This window comes from Onychostoma macrolepis, chromosome 25 (genome assembly GCF_012432095.1).
Source record: "Onychostoma macrolepis isolate SWU-2019 chromosome 25, ASM1243209v1, whole genome shotgun sequence".
Lineage (NCBI taxonomy): Eukaryota > Metazoa > Chordata > Actinopteri > Cypriniformes > Cyprinidae > Onychostoma > Onychostoma macrolepis.
In genome coordinates this window covers 17,983,175-17,993,008 of record NC_081179.1, presented here as the reverse complement: position 1 = coordinate 17,993,008, position 9,834 = coordinate 17,983,175, and positions in this window count along the sequence as shown.

Genomic DNA, 9,834 nt, shown 5'->3' with positions numbered 1-9,834 from the left:
ATTAGATCCCTTTCTTCAAAAGCACTTTTTGTAAATGATATGTTCACTGACCATAAACTAGATGTGCTTTGTCTGACAGAAACCTGGCTAAAACAAGATGATTACATTACTTTAAACGAGTCTACACCCCAAGATTACTGTTACAAACATGAACCGCGTCCAAAAGGTAAAGGGGAGGTGTTGCTACAATTTATAGAAATATTTTCAGTATCTCTCAGAGGTTGGGTTTCAAGTATAATTCGTTCAAGTAATGGTGCTTCATATAACGTTATCCAAAGAAACAAGTGTTAATGATAAATCCTGTGATGTTTGTACTGGCTACTGTATACAGGCCACCAGGGCACCATACAGACTTTATTAAAGAATTTTCTGATCTTCTATCGGAGTTAGTGCTGACTGCAGATAAAGTCCTAATCGTTGGTGATTTTAATATCCATGTTGATAATGACAGAGATTCGTTGGGATCAGCATTTATAGACATTCTAAACTCAATTGGTGTTAAACAACACGTGTCAGGACCTACTCATTGTCGAAATCATACTCTAGATTTAATACTGTCACATGGAATTGATGTCAGTGGCGTTGAAATTTTGCAGCAGAGCGATGATATCTCAGATCATTATCTAGTCTCCTGTATATTCCATATAGCTAAAGCTGTAAAGCCAACTTCTTGTTACAAATATGGTAGAACCATTACCTCTACCACAAAAGACTGCTTTATAAATAATCTTCCTGACTTATCTCAGTTCCTCAGCATATCCAATAGCTCAGAACAACTTGATGATGTAACAGGAACTATGGACTCTCTCTTTTCTAGCACTTTAGATGCGGTTGCTCCTTTACGCTTAAGGAAGATTAAGGATAAGAGTCCAACACCGTGGTATAATGAGCACACTCGCGCCTAAAGAGAGCAGCCCGGAAAATGGAGCGCAGCTGGAGGAAAACTAAATTAGAGGTATTTCGTTTAGCTTGGCGGAAAGTACCCTATCCTACAGAAAAGCATTAAAACTGCTAGATCTGATTACTTTTCGTCTCTTCTAGAAGAAAACAAACATAACCCCGATATTTATTCAATACAGTAACTAAATTAACGAAAAATCAAGCATCAACAGGTGTTGGCATTTCCCAAGAGCATAGCAGTAATGACTTTATGAATTACTTCACTTCCAAGATCGATACTATCAGAGATAAAATTGTATCCCTGCAGCCGTCAACTACAGTATCGCATCAGATAGCGCACAATAGACCCCTGAGGAACAATTCCACTCATTCTCTACTGTAGGAGAGGAAGAATTGTATAAACTTGTTAAATCATCTAAACCAACAACATGTATGTTAGACCCGATTCCATCTAAACTACTAAAAGAGCTGCTTCCAGAAGTCATAGATCCTCTTTTGGCTATTATTAATTCATCATTGTCATTAGGATATGTCCCCAAAACCTTCAAATTGGCTGTTATTAAGCCTCTCATTAAAAACCACAACTTGACCCCAAAGATCTAGTTAATTACAGACCGATCTCAAATCTCCTTTTCTGTCAAAGATACTAGAAAAGGTAGTATCCTCACAATTATATTCCTTCCTAGAGAAAATGATATCTGTGAGGAATTCCAGTCAGGATTTAGATCGTATCATAGTACTGAGACTGCTCTCATTAGAGTTACAAATGACCTGCTTCTATCATCTGATTGTGGTTGTATCTCTTTATTAGTTCTACTGGATCTTAGCGCTGCGTTCGACACTATCGACCACAACATTCTTTTGAATAGACTACAAAACTTTGTTGGCATTAGTGGAAGTGCCTTAGCATGGTTCAAATCGTACTTATCTGACCGCCATCAGTTCGTAGCAGTGAATGAAGAGGTATCATATCGATCACAAGTGCAGTATGGAGTACCTCAAGGCTCAGTACTAGGGCCGTTACTTTTCACGCTCTATATGTTACCCTTGGGAGATATTATCAGGAGACATGGTGTTAGCTTTCACTGTTATGCTGATGATACTCAGCTCTATATTTCTTCGGCCCGGTGAAACACACCAAATTGAGAAACTAACGGAATGCATAGTCGATATAAAAACTGGATGACGAGTAATTTTTACTGCTAAATTCTGAAAAACAGAGGTGTTAATTATCGGACCTAAAACCCCACATGTAACCTAGAACATTATCTAACACTTGACGGCTGCTCTGTCAATTCTTCTTCATCAGTCAGGAACCTAGGTGTGCTGTTCGATAGCAATCTGTCATTTGAAAGCCATGTTTCTAGCATCTGTAAAACTGCATTTTTCATCTCAAAAGCATATCTAAATTGCGACCAATGCTCTCAACGTCAAATGCAGAAATGTTAATTCATGCGTTTATGACCTCAAGGTTAGACTATTGTAATGCTTTATTGGGTGGTTGTTCTGCACGCTTGATCAACAAACTACAGTTGGTCCAAAATGCAGCAGCTAGAGTCCTTACTAGAACCAGGAAATATGACCATATTAGCCCGGTTCTGTCAACACTGCACTGGCTCCCTATCAAGCATCGGATAGATTTTAAAATCTTGTTAATTACTTATAAAGCCCTGAATGGTTTAGCTCCTCAGTACTTGAGCGAGCTCTTATCGCATTATAGTCCTCCACGTCCGCTGCGTTCTCAAAACTCTGGCCGTTTGATAATACCTAGAATATCAAAATCGACTGCGGGCGGCAGATCCTTTTCCTATTTAGCACCCAAACTCTGGAACAGTCTACCTAACACTGTTCGGGAGGCAGACACACTCTGTCAGTTTAAATCTAGATTAAAGACCCATCTCTTTAGCCTGGCTTACACATAACACATTAATACGCTTCTATTATTCAAATCCGTTAAAGGATTGTTAGGCTGCATTAATTAGATCAACCGAACCGGGAACACTCCCCATAACACACGATGTACTCGTTACATCGTAAGTTGAATGGCATCTGCGCTAATGTTTGTCTGTTTCTTTCCTAGTCTGTTTCTCGGTCCGTGTCCGATCAGATGGTGGGTCGGCGCCGGAGGTGACGTCTGCGGCCCTGATCGTCGGCGGAGACCAGGACGCCCGGATGACCCCCAGAGATATATCCCCAGATATATCAACCAAAATAACAAAATAACTAAAATATAATAAAATACCTAACTACATAATACTACTATTGTTAGAAATTGCAACAAAATTAAAATAGAAATATAAACTTTTGAACTGCGGGTTTCGTCTGGTCAGAGGAGAACTGGCCCCGACTGAGCCTGGTTTCTCCCAAGGTTTTTCTCCATTATGTCTCAGAGGAGTTTTGGTTCCTTGCCGCTGTCGCCTCTGGCTTGCTCAGTTGGGGACACTTAATTTCTAGCGATTATCGCCGATTTGATTGCACAGATACTATTTAAACTAAACTGAGCTAGACAATGACATCTCTGAATTCAATAATGAAATGCCTTTAACTGAAAATTGAGTGTTTAATCTTATCATTATACATTACTGACACTCTATCCTCCAATTTGATACTGTTAAGTGCTTTGACACAATCTGTATTGTAAAAGCGCTATATAAATAAAGGTGACTTGACTTGACTTAATGTTTAAGAGCTTTATAATTTTTTTAAATATCTTGTTTTAAGGACAATTTTGTTTTTAAATGACATAGGAAGGCCTGTAGAAATTATGGTTTAGATATGATCCGGATGCATTGAGCTTTGGTGTTCATTTGGGAAAAACAGGTTTGAATCCAGCAAGCAATATATCCAAATCTGATTTCTCGCTAAAAGAAATAGCAAAAAGTCCCCAAAAATGCACCCACAGCACAAGCTGAATAAAAACGAGGAGTCTGACATCTCTATCAGCCCAAATCAAGGTCTAGTTAGACGGCGAGATGTGTGCTGTGTTAGTAAAAGCAGCTGTCAAACTCTGCTGGTGAGGATCTGCGCTGTCACATGTCCGCGAGCGAGAGCGAGAGCGATCGTATGCGTATGTCTCTGTGAATGCAGACTGCTGCTGTTTTAATAAGCAGTGAGTGATTTGTACATGTCAGAGAGAGTCTAGTCTGTAGATCCTGACCCAACTCAGGCTTCATTACACAGCGGTGCCATAAATCCACACTCGCGGCCTCCGTAACAATGCTAAATCACAGAACAAATCATCCCCACTGACTCAAATTGATTTCCCCTCTTTTACGTCTAGAGACCATTTTGAAAATCTAATCAACCTCGGCTGTCAAGGCAGCTAGATCATGTCTGGAAATGTCTCTATGCACTGTTAACATCACGCAATTTAATCCCACCGGTCACAATTGTGACCATAAAGAAGTTTTTCATTTATAAAGCTCTAAAAACCTTACCGACTGATGTTTTAGTGCACTTCCTGCAAATATGGAATAAATAAAGGGTCTCAATTAAATATGTGCAGTTTCACATGATTAGTGCAAATTGTCAGTTTATGTCCTGTTTGCACCTTGAGCAGATGATGGATGCATCAAAGCTCCAAAACGAAAGGCTAGTAAAGTACGTTAACATAAAGATATGACAAAGATTTTTGGTACACATTATCTTTAGGCTGTCTAGTATTAATATATGCATTCGCATATATTCAGTTTTGTTGAGTGTGGTCACAGAGTGAGTAAACATGTTGATGGTCACAATAGTGACCGGTGGGAAAACAGTGAACTTAGGTATGCAATACAAATCCAATTGCAGTAGCTAGTGAAAATGACAATAAAATGTTGCAATGACAAAATATTGCACTAAATTATAAATTGAAATGTTACAAAAAATGTACAATAATGATGTTGTAATACTCGTAGCATTGATATGAAAATTTGATGTTATATTTTACAAAAAAATAATTTTGAAATGTGGTGATGGTTGAATTTTTTTGTTTTTTATCTCAGTTTTCCTATCAATAAAGTTTTTTTTATGCATAATAGAATGTGACCCTAGAATGTGATCTAACAGTTTAAAATAGATGAGCTAAGATATATAACCATTTTTATGACTGCAGAAATATGTGATTTCAGTGCTCGCCTTTTTTTTTAAATATATTTATGGTGGGGTGGGCCTACACTGTAAACAATTACTGTGATTTTAACGGTAAAAAACTGTGAAAGTGCTACAGTAAAAACCTGTTCAATGGTTAACGGTAAGTTCCTGTAAAATTTACAGGGGAAAAACGTAAAATGACATTCCCAGAATTCCCTGCGTTGCATTTCAAATTTTGTTTGAATTTGATGTTTTTTTCTTTGAAATAACTATGTTGTTTCTTAGTTTTTTCTTATCAGTTATGTTTATTAGGCTTGTATGTTACATCTAATATTGTTAAATTAATGTTTATTGCATATTTCAGTTTAATGAGACTCACCATGCTGGTGTTTAGTGCTTGTGTGAATGACACTGTGCACCTTCTGTATATGTTGTTATTTAAAAGCTGCTTGTGATGGGCTTTGGTTCATCATGTGACTTTCTCATCACCACCTGCATTTGGTGACTATCAGTGTATTTCAAAGGTACAAAACAGATTTCAGTAATTTAATAGGTTGGTATATTAACATTGTATCAGTTAATGAAATTACGGTATTTAACTGTAAATTTAATTGAAAATCGTAAAACCTAAAATGTTGTTACCGTATTTTTTACGGTAGAATTCTGGCAACCACAGCTGCCGTTTTTTTACTGTAAATTTTACGGAATTTTTCTTACAGTGCATATGTTATACATGCAGTTTAGAGTTAATTAAAAATCTAATTTTATTTACACTAAAATTGTTATGTAGAATATCTGTCATGAAGCTTCTTTAGGAAAGTACTACATAAAAAATGTTTTTTAATTAAAATAAATAAAAGTAAAAAATTATGTTGCAAAACAGCTAAACATCTTACAGATTCCGAAAGCAGAGTGTAATGAGATATGAGAGAGCGCTGGTACAACGAAAGTGTGTGTAAGTGGTGTTTATCCTGACACAAGCAGCAGCTGCGTCAAGCTCTGTGTGTTACACTTGTCGACAGTAATAATCAGCTCTGTCTCCTCAATTGAACAGGGGACTGACAGTTTCACCAGGAACACACACCAATCCAATTAAGCCCTAATTGAGTGTTGCAAGGTCCATTGATTACAACTGCCTCTGAGTAATAGAAGGAGCAAGCAGCGAGACGACCTCAGAAATTAGGCACGCAACCCTGGAGGTTTCAGGGTGTCAGAACGTAATGTTGAGGCCAATGAGGGTGAATCTGCTTTGGAGACTCTGATTGCTTTCTTCTGTCAAGACTCCACAACCATTCAATGTCACACAGACAAGTACTTTCAGAAAATAGATGTTGTTAAGGGGAGACACTGCAGGCAAAAACACTGTTTTTTTAATGCACCTGTCAATTTTGAGATTTTGGGCTTTTTGGTTTTTCATAAAGTGTTTTTTCAGACTAGTAGAACGAAAAAATCCAAAAGACACTGTTAAGTGTTTCTTTTATAGCACTTTATCTATTTGTGTCAATAGATTTCAATTACAACACATATTTTTAAAGGCTGTTTTCTCAAAATGAGTTTTTTCTCCTACACTGAGCCATAAATCTCCACTTCAGTAGCACTTACACACACCAAACTTTACATTTTTATTCCTGTCTATATCCTGAAGGTTTTTACAGAGGGATTTGTCTGTTCTAAGTATTTTCTGAATTATGGAGTGACAAAATGAGATACCCAAAATTCCCTCTGTAAAAACTTTTGACTGTAATATGTCAAAAAAATTAAACAAGAATTTTGAAACTGACTTCATCCAGTGTTTAGATTTTTGTACTAGAAATGTATGCAAATTAGTGCATATTTCATTAAATAATGCCTCATTTGCATATTTAAACCTAACATTTTAGAAAACTTGTAATACAAAAAATGTTTGCAATTATCAATGTAATCAATCAACTAGGTAAGTAAGGCGATAACTATTAGTTAATTTTTTTTACCCTATTCACCTGCAGTGTCTCGCCTTAAGCTACATATCGAAGAGGACAGAGAATGATACTTACACGAGTGTGAAAAAGCAGCTCTGGCAAGGTGCTGGTGTGTCTTCTATTAGAAAGATTGGTTTGACACTCAAAAAGGTGTCAGGAATGATCCTGGGTTGTTTTGTAAGCGAAACAATTTCACCTCGAGAAGAAAGACGAGGACTGTCATTAGAAGTGTGTGATTTAACCTCAACGTTTTGATCTGGATTATCTGCGTTCACATTGCCCATACAGTCTGAATCTGGATTAACCATGTCCACATTGTCCTTAAAAGGCATAAAAATATTATATTATAAAATGCTATATTATTTTGTATTGTATATTGTATTTATTGAATCCTTGATATGATTGAAATTTTTGAATGTTTTTGAAAACTTTTATGCTCACCAAGGCTGCATTTATTTGTTTAGAAATACTGTAAAATTGTGAAATATTATTATAATTTAAAAGAACTAATTTCTATTGTAATATATTGTAAAATGTTATTTATTCCTGTGATGCAAAGTTGAATTTTCAGCATCATTACTCCAGTCTTCAGTGTCACATGATCCTTCAGAAATCATTCTGATATCCTGGTTTTCTGCTCATTTCTTATTATTATCAATACTGAAAACAGTGCTGTTTTTGATATTGACAATAATAACCATGATACATTTTTTTCAGGATTATTTGATGAATGCAAATTCATTTGAAATCTTTTGTAACATTATAAAAGTCTTTGCTGTCCATTTTGATCAATTTAATGTGTCCTCACTGAATTAAAGCATTAATTTCTAAGAAAAAAATCCATCTTACCATCTGTTGCAAGGCTTTACAAATTCTTCATTAGAAGATTCCTCGGCTCCAGGATGGTCACAGTCCCAAAGCCTTTTCTGGCCTGATGGAAGGCCACAGAGTAAACATGCGTCTGCAGTGCACGGCCAGGTAGTCGTTCTGGACCTGAAGCAGGGTCATGATGGCACTGTGGCTGCAGAGCTCCTCATCCAGCCCTGCGAGGAGGTTCATGCGATGAGCGTTGGTTCATGGGTAAATGGCAAAGAACCCCTCTCCTGCTTTCATGCTTGAATCTGACACACAGATGGCTTCAACTTTAAGACGATTGGCTGCTAGATGTTCTCCCAGCTGAATCTTTTCAAAATTTCTTGCTTTTTCAGCCCTTTGTTGCCCCTGTGCCAACTTTTCTGAGACCTGTAGCAGGCATCAAATTTGAAATGAGCTCATTTTGTGCATTAAATTGTAAAATTTCTAAGTTTAAACATTTGTTATGTTATCTATGTTCTATTGTGAATAAAATATTTGCTCATGTGATTTGAAATTTTTATTTTATTCAAATTTAAAAAACATCCCAACATTTACGGAATTCGGGTTGTATGTACAAATGTCATTTTTAATGTATTTGTGAACAAAATAATAGATATAAAAAAAAAAAAAATTAAAACCTGCGTAATATCATTGACCCATAAATGTGAAAGACTATTGGGGCTCTAAAACTGGCCTACCACTGAGTGAAGACAAACTTCTTGTGTATGAAAGAATAAACCTCAACCAAAATGGCCTGTGTGATGGTATCAGTACAGAATGAACTTTCCTCCAAAACATCTCCATCTTCAAGACTCAGACTCTGGAACCAGAATCTTCTAGTAGAGGATTTTCTACGGTCAAAACCAGCTGATACTCACCAACCTGATTAAACCGCACATACACTACCTCAAAAACAAAATCCTGAGCCATTCTCGCTGCATAATAAGAGAAGATTAAGAAAAACAAATGTTGTGAGAAAAGTTATGTTAATTAGAATCCAATTATAGCACTGCAGCTGGTTTGCATTGGATACAGAACATATAGTGCATATATAGGTTTTGTTCTGTTGTTAACTTGCTATAGCTTCAGTCAGAAGGTTCTGCTTGTCATAAAGAGGTTACTGATCCCCACAGAAAATTAAAGGCATTATAAAGCTTCGTCCTATGGTATACACCTCATGTTTCTGTGACATGCATGCAATGCATGTGTGCATTGGTGGGTTCAGCAATAAAATACAAATGTTTTGTATGGTTTGCATTCTGTTACAGAAAACTTTGCTCCTTTACTATGTGAATGCAGAGCAAAACATGTATCAATTTCCCTTGATGTTTCGTATCAGTGATCAAAGGCCACTGCGCTGAACTTCAGCCAAGAGGTGTCCTATCTTACAACAGCACTTTCCTTGTGTCTTTTTTCTTCCGAAGTTTGTTACCAAGATATTGTGGCCACTGCAAAAAAGGGTCAAAGTCTGCAGAGACAGCATGCAGTGTTTATACAAAACCTCATTCAAAACACTGAACATATGGTTATTGCAAAGCTGTTAAGTAGGAAACACAAGTGTGTGATACCCAAAAATCCACTTTGCTGAAGAAACTTGATTTCAGAATATACAGGAATTTGCACACTGCAAAGGGTCTCAAGGTGGAACTGAACTTTGGGATCTCTAGGAATCAAGGTAAGGAGTCATTCACAATTAAATTAAATTATAGTTAGATTAAATTGTTTTCATTTTTTGTGATTTAGTTGTATTATTATTTTTATTTAATTTTTGGTATTTAATGCTAAAACTATTGGGAAATATAATAATAATAATAATAAAACCTTTGTACTTTTCACAAATAAAAAAAAATATTTAGATAAAAACAGAAAATAAAGTAAATAGAGCAGCATATAAAAAATGCAATGTAAATATACAAATTTAACAGACAAGCACATCCAAATATATCATAAATGTCAATAGAACATTTGCATAATTAAACTAGATTAAAAAAAAAGTTGGTCAAGTTTTTAGCATTTGAACATTCCGACAATGCAAGTCTATGGGATT